This window comes from Simochromis diagramma, unplaced genomic scaffold (assembly GCF_900408965.1).
Source record: "Simochromis diagramma unplaced genomic scaffold, fSimDia1.1 OVJJ01000330.1, whole genome shotgun sequence".
NCBI classification, from domain to species: Eukaryota; Metazoa; Chordata; class Actinopteri; order Cichliformes; family Cichlidae; genus Simochromis; species Simochromis diagramma.
Genome location: NW_024386930.1, coordinates 515,324 through 528,995, shown reverse-complemented (window position 1 = coordinate 528,995; position 13,672 = coordinate 515,324). Strand labels below are relative to the sequence as shown.

At 38.5% G+C, this 13,672-nt stretch overlaps 1 long non-coding RNA gene across 1 annotated transcript in view; it reads left to right on the top strand.

The window, feature by feature from the left end:
* LOC120736805 overlaps nucleotides 1–9,361 on the top strand; it is a 38,047-nt gene extending 28,686 nt beyond the window's left edge. Inside the window, exon 5 of the long non-coding RNA XR_005696610.1 lies at nucleotides 8,830–9,361. This is a non-coding gene — a long non-coding RNA (uncharacterized LOC120736805). The remainder of the gene's footprint in view (nucleotides 1–8,829) is intronic.
* Nucleotides 9,362–13,672: the final 4,311 nt, after the last annotated feature.

Here is a 13,672-nt window from a genome sequence, read left to right as displayed (position 1 = left end):
GAACAGTCCAGTGACTGTTGCTTGTGTGCATACTTGAATCAAATTAAAATGAAGGTCTGGTAGCTTTTCCCCAAACAGTCTCTGTATTTGCGAGCATCTGACTTGGTAAGAACAAGACACAACAAACATTAGGTGAGCAAGGCGAAAGAATAAGAATCGTGCGAATATTTACTGTCGCTAAATACATGTCTTACGGATCTTTATAAGAAAATGAAAAAAAGGGAAAAATTAGCTTTGGTTTTAGGATATGCGGGCCAAATGACAGAACACCATTATGTGACCCTTCTCTAGAATTAAAGTGCGTTGGGTTATCTGTCACAGTTCACTTCTACTGCATGGCAATGAACCTGAGCCAATCAATGATTAGACCGGTCATATGTTGATGAATACCAGAGAGGCATTCAGTTCAGTGGTATTAGGTTTAACTCTATCTGTCAGCCTATCTTTCACACTCTTCACCCTGATGCGCGGTTTAAATTAGTCATAATCATAACACTCTTAGGTCTACATTTTTTTTTTAAGTTTTTATAAAGGTATGGAACATTTTTCCCCACTCTCCTATAGCCTCCCAGTGCTGTCTCACCCCAGTTCAATGTTTAGTGTATCTATGTGATGGTACTTTGACCTAGTTTATAAAATAGTACAAAAGAATTACGAAAAGTATAATTAACTTTTCTGAAAATTGCTCCTCACTGATGTAACCAATAGTTTGCTCAAGTTTGATAAAACTTTACTAAAAATGATATTCTCCAGCTGTTTTAAGAAGAAATGATTATACTTTTAATACTGATTTTTGATACAGATGGATCATTGCTAAATAAATGTCTATTTGAAAGGACAATTTTGGTAAATACAGCAACAAAGGCAACAGTCCCAGTTTACTAAACCTTATGTATAGAACTGTGTGAGTGTATAAAGACATATGCATAAGCTTTAGTTTGATTGCACTGACACGTCCTCCTTTAAACATGTGGGAAACCATGGGTTAATATCTCTGCATAAACACACATGTATATTCTCACATGTGTGTGCCTGACAAAATGAAAGGCGGCGAGTGGAGAAGGGTTCAGTACGGGCCAGACCTCTAGCCCTAATCAGGTTACATGATTAATGAGGGGGGGAAATGGGCTCATGTTGTATTAAGAAAATGTGTGTTTGAACCCAAAGCGGCGGGTATCAGCAGCCTAATGCATCAGCCATCGACTGGACACCTGAGATCCACGGTCTGCTGTGCTGTTAGCTCGGTCCCAGTGGAGAGACGCTGCATTGATTCTCCTAAAACTCCCTCACTTTCCTCCTGTTTCTCTTTTTATCCTGTTCTTCTTCTATCATTTATGTCCTTCTTTGTCTTTCTTGGATTAAGTTCACACCTCCTTTGTTTTCATTTAATTATCACTTTTTTTCCTTCTTCACTTTTTAGTCTCTGCTATTTCAGTTGCTTCATCTGTCTTCCTCTTCTTTCCTTACTGCCTTTCTCCACTTCACTAACAGCTTTACTAGGTTTGCACACACCGCACAATAGCATCAGTGTTTTCTGTGTCTGTTTTTTGCCTCTGAATGATTTAGGTTCATTTCTGGCATGAACCGATGACCAACACTCAGCCCTCGCAACCCAAACACTGAAGTCATTTAATCTGTGCGACTTGCTGCACCACAAGCTTGTCTGATATATTAGCTATGCTGCATGCCTCATCCAATAAGGATTAGGTCCACTCAGTAAGTGTGTGAAATACACCGTAAGGGCAAAAACAACAGGTCGACTTGAAAAAAAATATATATACTGAACAGTTTTGTATCAAAAAAAGATTTACTTTGAAACAGGGCAGCAGTTTTACCTCAGCAAATAGCAAAATTACATTTAGTCTGCTACTGGTTGGTGACAGTGGCCATTGTATTAATGCTGGAAGCCAATTAGACAGATTTTTGATGATGGCGGTATCTTGCATTCTCTGGGGAGGTGAGTTGTTATGTGCACAGTAGCTGTAGCACATACACAGGAGCTGATGAGTGATTAGTCTGGATTTAAACACAAACACAGCTAAACCGTAGCTCTTCTCATTTTACCCTAAAACAATATTCAGCTTTCTGTCTTATCAACAGCTTCAACTGTGGCACACTAAATTGTAGAGTTACATTAATAATCAATAGAAAATATTATTATGCAGTTTTTCAGGCATGGCTGTATTTAAGTGGCTGCTGAGTTTATTAGAGAGTGGGAACGTGGCTGTGGTTAGGATAAGGCTGAAGGGTCAAGAGGTCAACAGTAGCATAAAGTGTTGTTTTGGCAGCATGAGGTGTTTTCCCAAAGTGAAAAGTAATAATGTTTAGCAATATAAACAGTGGAGGAACATGGTCTGAAATCAGGATGCAAAGATGTTACGCTGACAAAGTCGACTTTTTTTCTCTTTGCGGTGTAATTTTCTCAGAGTTTACTCCCTGGGTCATTTTCTTGGTGAATATGCCATATTTATGAATAATCAAAGAACAGTCTGTTTGCTCTCCTCAACTGAACCATCAGCTCCAATGAGAAAAGTTTACTCTGAAAAGTTCAGTTACTGAGTCTAACAAAGGAGAAGTATAACGCGTTCATTAAAACAAAATAACCCCGGGCTCAGAGAATCAAAGCAATAAAGCAAACTGGATAAATAAATACATGAATGAAATGAAGATCATGGAATCGAGTCAGAGAAATGTTGAGGAGACCGCAAGAAACCCTTGAGATATGGAAACAAACCTGCAATATATAGACAAACGATTAGCGTACCATGTCATCAGTAAAGATGATTCATTGTTGTAGCGTTGCATCCTGAAGTGCACACATGTGTGCGCACGTGCACAGTATATGTAAACAAGCATACAAACACAAGAGCAGAGTACAAGCCCAAACGGTCCAAGCACACAGACACATGCAGACTCCCACTATGGATTCTGTGAAGACAGCAGGGAAAATATCTGTGTTTTGAAAGTATTACCAGTCATATTTTCATATTTCTTTCCCCCTGCTGTTATAATTTTCTTCCCTGTCAAACAAATCAAAATGCCAAGACCAAACGGAGGCTGAAGGAGCAGCTCAGATTTTCCACTGTCAGGTTCACAAATGCGTTGCTCTTACAAACAGGCTCTGTGCAAGGAGACATGACCTGTGTGTGTGTGTTTGTGGATCTGTGCGCTGTGTGTGTGTTAAGAGTGCCCTTGTGTTGATTTTCACGTCCGCGAAAACAGTACAGTTCATTCTGTTTAAACTGCATCTAAAACGCGTAAATATTACTCTTGCAAATAATCATCAAAGCATTATTTCGTAATTTAAAACTAATAATAATTTGATTTGGAAAGACAAATCACAAACACGACAAATTACACAATTTACCTATTTCAACATATACTCTTTCAATGTAATGACATTTATTAAGCTGTTATTAGCTATTGTCAACATGTCATCGATAATACTGAGTTTAAAAAGCTATGACTGATGCACAGTTTAATCCTGTGGGAGCCTTTGTATGATGTGGTAGAAATGTAGTTTAGACTTCATGACAAGTGATTGTGTCTGGGCCCCAGATGTTAAACCACTTCAATACCGAACCGGATCAGTTTTTATTCTGAAGTGCATTTTTCAGCCCGTTCGGTTACATCAAGTAAATAATTTGAGTAAAATATTCAAGATACAGTTTATATAAATGTAAACAGAATGGAAAACAGTGAGTTATCCTGTAAATTACAACAATTGTAATTCACGTTAATGCAAGCGAAACTAAATCTATACTGCATTCATGCCTCTCTCCACAGCATGTAGAGTAAAAACTCTGGATGATGAAGCAACAGTGCATTTCATTTCCCAAACAGGATGGCCGGGGTGATCTGCTGCCTTCTGGTTACATTTCCCCTCAGAGCGTCATCCGTCATCGGAGGGTCAGGGGTCGGGAGATTCATCAAAACAGTTTGTGCAGTGTGAGGTACACAAAGGAGCCTCTCAGGATTAGAGATGGCTTGCTGTGTTTATGGCTGTCTACATTAGGGTCTATCCCGTCATCACCCTACCCGGCTTGGTGTGAAGTCATCATCCATTCTGATGGGTTGACATGAAAAACCGTCATATACACAACTCTCTTATTGCATTCCCTGTTTCTGCTGCTCTGCAAATATGAGAGTAGGAAATATTAATCGAGATCAAAATGATAGTTTTCAATGCCTTCATGGAATTTAATAGATGGAGGATCAACCTGTGGCAAAAAATTATAGAAGCCTAGTGCGCATTCCTAAAAAGATGAACTAAAAAAAAAGGTATTATTCTACAAAGTTCTTGCATATCTTTTAGACTCCCTGAAGCAACATTTTTCCTTTTGTTTATAAGACTTTAAACCTCTTTCAACTCCTCTGTCATTGGAAAAAGTACCAAAAAAAAAAGAAATTTACAGCTAAATATTTCTATCTGGGCTTTTCTGACATGATGAAATCGCCATAAACAAATGTTCAAATCCCACTTTAATACCATCAGCGGTTTAGGTTGTGTATTTCCTGTGGAATCAAAGGTAACGTGGCAGTGCTGCTCTTGTTTTCTTCTTTGGCTGAGATATGTAGTCACATGGCATTTATAAACACAGTACAACTGATGCCTATTATGTTTGACATGTGTTGATTGCTGGACAGCTAGTGTGGGAGAAGAACTCGCCGGAAGCATTTGAGTGTCCTATTTTTGCACATTATTTTATTTAACACGGTGTCTTTCCGAGTCTGTGCCAGAACGAGAGTTGCCAAAGCTATCTCCATGATAAATCTGGGACTTTGACACGTATGCTGCCCAGCAGAGAAAAATCTTACATTGACAAAATGGAGTCCATATATCTCTCTGCCTAAAGAGCGTGCTGGCTCCATTAGCTGGTGTTTGGACACCTGCAGGGGCTCGGGACTCAACGAGGAGGGCTGTCAACGAGGGGCTTTGGTAAATCGAGAGATTATCCAAACAGTGGGACACTGGCTAATAAAAACAAGCCCCCCATTCACTGCATTAGTGCTGCATTAGCGCAGAGGGTATGGAGAATGGGGACCTGTGGGTCTGAGAGATGCACAGTCCAAAGCTGTTAAAGGGCTCTTCTGTAAATAATTAGTGATTTATTGCAGGTTGTATTTATTAGATTAGTGATTGGAGTGTTTCCTTGTTTGAAATATGTGAGGCGTGTGTAGTTCTGACATATACATTTTTACTTTGTATTTAAATATTGGAAGGATGACATCATGCACTGTAGGTGAATTTAATAAACGCAAGATTAATTTATTTATTTAAGCAATTCTAAAATGGCTCATTAATAGTTAGAAAAGTGTAATGTGTATCTAGTGCAATAAAGAACTTGCCAAATTAAATATTTACCACTTTTAAAAATGTCATTTATATCCCACAACATGGTTACAGAAGCTTGAAAAATATTTTTTTCAGACATGAAACCATTAGGATCGAGGTGCTTTAGATCATCATGTAATAAGAGGTGTAGTAAATATATATTATACAAATGCATGCGGTATTTTAAATAGTCACAAAATATTTCTATGTAGAATACAGAGGTGAAAGTGTAACTAGCTTCTTTAGTAGTCAGCAGAGTTTTCAGAGTGAGCATAACGTTCATCAGGAAGGCCTGAGAGTACAGTAAGCACAGTATATTCTCTGCAGCCGTACAGCAGCTTCACTCAGGGTGTGTACACCGGTCATAGGCATAAACTTCAGTTTCTGGCCATGACATTTATTAACTCCTACAAATACGACAGCTGGTGCTTTTTTCTCTCAAGGCACGGAAAATGAAATCATCTAATTTCCTTTGCATAACCTTAGTTTTTTGTGAAGTTTCTCAGGGTGAATTAAGGGAAAAGTTTCAATGCATTAAATCATTTATTTACACAGTAAAATGCCCGTTTCCAGCAGTGACCAACACAGCGTAGGTGCTTTAACACAGTGTAATCCATTTATACAGTCAGTTAATACATGGGCAAGGGGTTAAGGGTTTAATTTAAAGCAAATTAGATTGGTTAAAATAAATCAGCTTCATGTTTCTGACCATGTAGAGTTCTCACTTTCCTCATATTTAACTTTTATTTCTTTGGAGAACTTGTGCATAATATGAATTTTCTCTATAACACATACATAAATTATATCAATGTATTTGTTTATTTCAAGAATTGCAAATAATAACTTTGCATATATTGTATGAGAAGTTTTAATGCTAATAACTGTTAGCGAGACAGCGTAATGCCATTAGGGTATAATTGCTGGTCTCTGAGGTGGTAAGGACACTGCTGGCAATAACTCTCGCAGAGAGGGAATTTGCCTTTTATTAAAAACTGCTTTGGTGACTGGGAGTAAATTCATTTTCTGACTCTATTAGCACAGCAGATTGGGAATAAACTACTAAGGAGGAGCCACAAAATGCCTCAGGAAAATGTATTTGTGCATGCGAGTCTTGCTTTTTATCATAGCTCACAAATAATTCTTCTCAGATTGACTGGTGTCATTTTCCTCAGCAGTGGCTTTCCTTTCACTGCAATGTGAAACCAGATAGCTTTTGTTTTGCTCCCTTCTTTTTCTGCAATATTTTCTTTTTCATTTTTATTTATTTAAACCAAATTCTAATCCTAATACGGGAGGTTTTAAAAGAAAGCTTAGTAAAAGGAAGGCGTCACCAAATTTCTGTATATGTGTGAATCTTAACGCTGTTATAACGGCGCGACCTTCGATGATCCTTTATTATACACACATACATATACAGTCATTTAAATTGAGGGAAGCAGACAGACCTCGGCTCATCTTCTCCATCCTCCCATCCTGCTTGGATTAACACAAAGCCCATTTCAGCTTCCGTCCAACCACTCACCTCCCACCACTTTAGTGAGTTCTCTCCATCCACCAGCCTGTTTTTCCTTCAACCCATAATAATCCTCCCAAAAGCCTCTCTGTGTCTGTTTCCCAAGTCTTAGAGCAGAAACACAATGGCAGCGCAGCAGGATGTACAGGCGAGCAGAGGAGATCAGTCAGTTTGATAAATGCGGACACATCTGCGGGAGATTTTCACTGTAGATAAAATGAACTCTTACTGTTTTAAGCTGTTTTTTCTTTTCTTCCACATTTCCTGCCGCTGTGTGTTAAATATGTATCTGAACCGAGTCATTTTTTTGATGGTGTTGGGAATCGGAGTTGTTTGAGAAATACTAAACCTCCAAAATATTAAGAGAGAAACACATAGACAGGCCACAGTCTTGTTTTAGTCTTCCAGGAAACTGTGTTAAAGGCACTAACAGTGACCAGAATCAGTGGCTTCTAATAACACGGATCTAGGAACTGAAACTTAGAGCACACTGCACTTCAACAACAGTTCCAGGTAGATGCCAACAAATTAAAAGCTAGACCTTTAACAAAACATTTGTTGCATTGAGATTGTTTTGTTATGGCTCTTGGAACTACTAAAGGTTACCCAGCCATTTAACACAGACAGCAGTCTACAATTCTTATCTCTAAAACATACGCCAGCTGCAAATCTGATATGGGAAAGAGGCATTACCATGCTTAATTTAACCTCATCAACGTGTCTGCTCCCCCCCCCCCCATCATTCCCTGTGACTGTACTGCAAAGGTGAATAATTTGTCAGTAATGCTGTGACAGTGGAGGTAGGAGCCTACTGGGGTTTAGGGACCAAACTGTGTGGTCCTATCGGGTTGCAGTATTGACCCGAAGTCTGACTTGTGAGATCAGAACGAGAACGAAATCCATAAAATGAAGGAAAAGCAGTCTCTGTGTGGGGGCAGAAATCTAAAAACATGAATCAATATATAAAAACCATCAGCTATATTTGAGTGAATACAAAACAACAGCATGTTACCTAATCAATTAATAAGAAGCAATAATTTGTTATTTCTAAATCTGCGTGCAACATGAGTCTGTTGTAGAAAAACAAACACCTAACAATTCTCAGATTACAGTTTTTTGGTACTAGCAATTATTCTATCATAAATACTTCTGCATTATATGAAATCGAGACCACTTCTAACAGTTTTAAATGCTCTTCTTTCAAAGGGAAGCTGGCAATAAACAAGACAGTTGGGCATTAATATTCATCAGCCAAATGAAAAGCCACTGAATCAGATTAAAAGTTCATCATTGTCCTGAAGGGATATTTCTTCGGGAGTAAATAAAAAATGTAGACATCCTCCATATCCAACTGATATTCCAATTGCAATAAATTCCTTTTGATATTTTTAGGGTGATATATATTCTTAGCGTAATGCCATCAAATAGGTTTTATTATTTAGCTGAAAACAGAACTTGTTTCCACAACTTCACATTTAGTTTCAGAAGAGTTGGTGTATGTCTGATAGATTTATAGCACTGTAGCCTGATGTCCTTTAGATGTTTTATAACTGCTGCAAGAATGTGGTGCAAAATAGATGATCACATACAATGAAACATGTACACATAACTTCTAACCTATGTGCAAAATATCTAGCATGACAGAATTCTGGTTTCGTCAAAGTGGTGATGGACTCGCTCTGTTTTTCTGTAGACACTTGCTATCATTTGTGAGATTCGAACTACACTCGTGCAAGGGACAGGTGACAGATTATCTCTACTTGCTCCTTCCATTTCTTCAAATTCAGACTGTTTCTGATGTCTACTCGGGCAGGCTTTCCCCCTGCACTGGGTAAGCTCTTCTGGCTCATGTCAAAGTAGAGTTTCTGCATTATAATGTTTTATATTTTCGTTCGGAGACTTTAAATTGCCTCAAAAGGTTAAAAAAATTCAAAAAATGATTTCTACCTCACGTTTTTTTTTCTTCCTTTTTTGTGTTCAGGGGACAGGACTTTGTAAGGCGACTACTTTCCACATCGGGGGGCCAATCAGGAACAGATGGAAAAGGTGATGACCCCCCCCGGCATGCGAGAGCAACAGCGAAACTGCCACTCAAAATCCCAGCATGTGGACATGTGTGAGTGGAGATTTGTGTGTCAGAGGACGATGGGAGGTTGTGTTATGGCTCTGAGGGTGCTACAGCAAGAGGGGTCCCCATACGAGTGAGTGACACTCCTCTAACATCTGTTCCATGGAAAACACACGCTCTCTTCCTCACTCTCAGTTCTCCGCTAACGATCTCCTTGGCTCGGTCTCTGTTGTTTCACTGTGTCTCGTCTACACACACACACAGACACACACACACACACAGAGTTAGATGATCTTTTCATTTTACAGTAAAGCCGAGAGGAATGGAGAAATTAGATTAGGGCAGAATAAGATACTCCATTTATGATGTGGCTCTTTGCAGGGTTCTCTGCATGGTTGACAGAGGAGGTTGCAGACGGCACTGATGCCTTCACCCTTTTCTTCTCCTTGCTCCCTCGCTGTTGTGTCCCCCCCCACCCCCCCCCCCACCTCCAGTTCCTTGCTTGGCGATCAGGTTTCTCTCCGTCCATCAGTGCAGTGGGAGAGGAGAAAAAAGGGGAGGAGGTGGGCTGTTCTGATCAATGGCAGGAAACCAGACGATGGGAAGGGAAGACGTGAAACAGATAGGCCCCATAACCTACCTACCTACCAGAATACCGCAATCACATCTCTCTCTCCATCTTTTTCTCGCTCCCTTCTGTGTTCCTATCTGTAATACACAAAAACGCACACCCACGTAGCCCTGTGGAAAAACAGTCAAGACACTACACATACAAACATGCATCTGACCACAAACATGCTGCAAAAAAAAAAGAAACACACAGCAGCACGTAGCTTTAGACTGAATGCCAACATACATACACACACACACACAACAGGGTGAACGGCTTATATTTACCTGTGCCTTATGGGAACATTACTAATAATATACACAATTTGAATATACTTTAATTCCAGCCGTATGCAAATCTCAAACATATTGCTTACTTTCTCCAGGGGCCCATAAATTCCCACACACGGGCATGTGAGAGGCACACAAACACACACACAAACCCCAGTGAAGATATGTGTAATCAGGACAGAGAGACGGAGTGGCTGTCTGGTTCGACTTTATTAATTTGTGGTATTTTTATTACCGTTTATTGCCATCATTTTTATGGTGGACAACACCGCTGCTCACTCCTCGAGGCGCTCATTAGCTGAATAAGTATTTGACAGTTATTTAATTATGCAGTATTAGATCCTTACAGAGTTATGAAACCAACACTGATAATACAATGAGAATAATGGAGACTTTTATTATGTACCTATAATGCAACACTGCGCTACACATCTCACGGCTTCTTATGGCAAGGATTTAATGAAATTACATTTTAACAGATTTAATGTGAGATACAAGTTCAACTGTGATGCATTGAGTGAATTCCTGTATGTATATGTGAGTAAATGTATGTGTTTTTGATCTTTTTAGTGCAGACTGCTGAGCTTTCTTGCCACTACATCTAACTCTTAACTCCTGTCAAAACACAGAGCTTTAAATTGAATTAAGACCGCATGCTGCAGTCCCTGCTATGATCCCCCCAACCGGCGCTTTTAACACCATACACTTCTGCAGAACACACACACATATTGATTCAGACCTTTTACATGAATGTATACATAGGCATTGACACTAACACCAATATTAAATGTATACATATATTTGAATCAGTAATAACGAATGATTTTTGAGTGCTATATGTTGAGGCCAGATAAGCCTCGAAACTCGGTGACTGTAAAGACTTTATTTCAGTGTTCATAATCATGCCGATAGTTCTTGTCAGCTACAGTCCCAGGATTTTCAGTGCCCTTTTTAAGTGGTTAGTTAAATTGACCGGGACTCTCCCCCCTCCCAAAATATAGAAATAAAATAAAATTATTGAATAGTCTTGATCTTATTTTTTTTCAATTGACATATTTTGGTATGAAACCTTACCATATATCTAAAATACCAATTTTCTTGCCATATTATCATCAATATATTCCAATGATTTTATATATGTATTCAGGAGAAAATCAAAGTATTAGTGTCAAATCAAAGTCGGGGTGCATTTTGTTTTAATTACAGCTTAAATCATCTCACAGGCAACTAAAACCAATTCCTAATATGCAATAAGTAAAAGAATACCCCAAAAATGAAACGGCATACATATCAAGGCAATAATTCACCACCACCCCCACTCAAAGCTCGTCTGTCTGCGTCTGTGTTTTGTCCACTGCAGTTTAGTTTATGTAACAAAAGTGCCGATGCTCTGTGTTTTATCCAAAGATTATGCTCCAATTTGTTCTATGTGTTGGTGGAAGTTCAAGTTGCTCTATTAGAAATCATGCTAAAGCAATATTGTCTAAGTGAGATGGTCATTAATCATCAGGCTGACAAGAGCTCTGGACATTGTTGACGAGTAATGAGTGTGTTACTAACCTTTAATACATTTGGGCTGCTGTTAGTCAGCTGGATAATTAGTACACACTGACGATGGTACAAATGTATTCTGTGTGCCATCAATTCTGGTGATTATGTGTCATTACTGAATTGAGGGGTGGAATAAAAGGCAGGAGTTTTGTTTCAGTTTTACAGTGTAGACATTTGTTGGCTTCCACGTCTTCTGAGCAGATTTTGTACCAGCAGCTACTTTCCCCCCATTAATTTCCTGTTAAATTTAAACATTGCTTGTTTAAAGAAAACACTCACTGCAACATTTTACTTTTAAAATACTTTGGGAAAAAATAGTAACGTGAGAATACATTCTCACTCAACATTGTTTTATTACTCAGTACGTTATTTATGAAGGTTTGTATCAGCTACATAAATTTATGAATGAGCTGTTCTGGTCTGGCTCCCACAAATGAGACTTAAGTGGCGTGTGGGACATAACCTTTGCTTGGGGACCGTGCAGAAGGTTACTGCAGTGCGTGTGTGTGTATTTATGTGCACAGTGAGTATTGAGCAAAGGCCACTGCAATGCAACCTAACACCATCTCTTTGTCTGAGCCCCACAGGCTGCTAACCAGAGTGCCTCACTTTTTTCCACATTCAGCTCTTTAATAGTGTATACAATGTAAGTTTTAAATGGCCATAGCCTGGTAAAATTACATGAGCTTCATTTGCTTCTTTATGGTGGATAATTAAATAAAATCTAATTAGATTTTTATTCCTATCATTTAATTTAAATGTTTATATATTTATTTATCCGATGAGTTAATAATAATTCTTTTCCGACTCAATTACAACATATCTCGCTCAAAGTCAATTCAATGTTAATGCAAAGCAGAGCTTAAGGTGCTAAATATATTTTATCACTAACAATAAAATTCACAGGTTTAATGAGCTATACACAGTCCGTGAAAATAACAGCATATAAAGGTTAAGACCAGGAAACCTCTCACCTGTTTTGGTTTCTGCTCTGACATTTACAACGATTTTTAAACCACCTGTTGCTTGAGAGCAAAACAATAACAAAGTTATGAAATCAATAAATATAAATGGGGTGACGCACTGCCACTGAAAGAATTGAAATACTGATAGTATGCCTTTTAATTTTCCCACACCGTAGCCAGGTTTGAGTTACAATATTCGCCATAAAACATTGGTGTGCGCGGCCACTAGTGTGTATGCACATGTGTTTCTATCCCTTTAGAGACATGATAATTGTTTGTTGTGATATTGTAATGAAACCCTCAGGCCCTCTTAAGCTAATCAGCCTCTCTCTCTCTCTTTGCAGATAGATCAGTTGTCAAGGCCGTGGGCAGGACAGCGCGGTGAAGCACAGCGTCTGCCTTTTGGCCTTCGGTTTGCGTGACACACATTCCCTGCCATTCTTGCCTAACACATCAGCATGCAGTCTGCTTATCAATCAGTCAGTCAGCTCCTTCATTCCAACCTCCAGCTGCTGTTTCTTGTCGCGCTGGAGGTGATGATACATGCGCAACATTTTAGGGCAATGCAGTTCAACTTTGCTGCCAACAGTTATACCGATGATATCTGAAGGGATTTTAAAAAATGATGTGCATGTCGGTTTGAGTAAAAATTGCAACTTGGAATGTACATTAACTCTAGTTAACACTTTTTTTAATATACACCTCTGTGTGGCATTTTGGTGTAAAGAGAAAACAAAACAATTATGAATCGAAGCAATAAATGATTATTTATTTTTTAATTCAAACAAACAGCTTCGGTTTTTCATGTTGTGGCAGAAAAAAAGCCAGAAAATGGGTAAAAAAGCTGAACACAAATTATTAAATATTGACAACAAGAGTTACAGTGTTTCTAATTTAACAAATTAAAAATTGAGTTTCACATTATATATTTGCTTGAAGGCCATTTTGATCTTTCTTTTCTTTCTTCCTATCAGTACCAGAGTATACAAAACAAATGGAATTTTCTTTTTTTTCCATTAAAAAAAAGAAAATTCCATGAAAAACGTCCATCCACCCATTCTCTTCCGCTTATCCTTATCAGGGTCTCGTTATAGGTTATAAGTTATACGCTGTTGTTCATATCTATGCACAAACTAACCTTTTGTTATTTTCAGGAAATGACTGCTTGTCCAGGATGCTGGAGGCATCCCTCGCAAATTTTACATACTTAGTACATTTGTTTTTGCTTCTGCATTTGTTTGCATGCAACAGTTTTTTATAGAATATAATGGAGACATTCAGTTTTATATGTCTGCCACAGACTACGTGCCTGATCTTAAACAGACAAACAAAAATGAAAC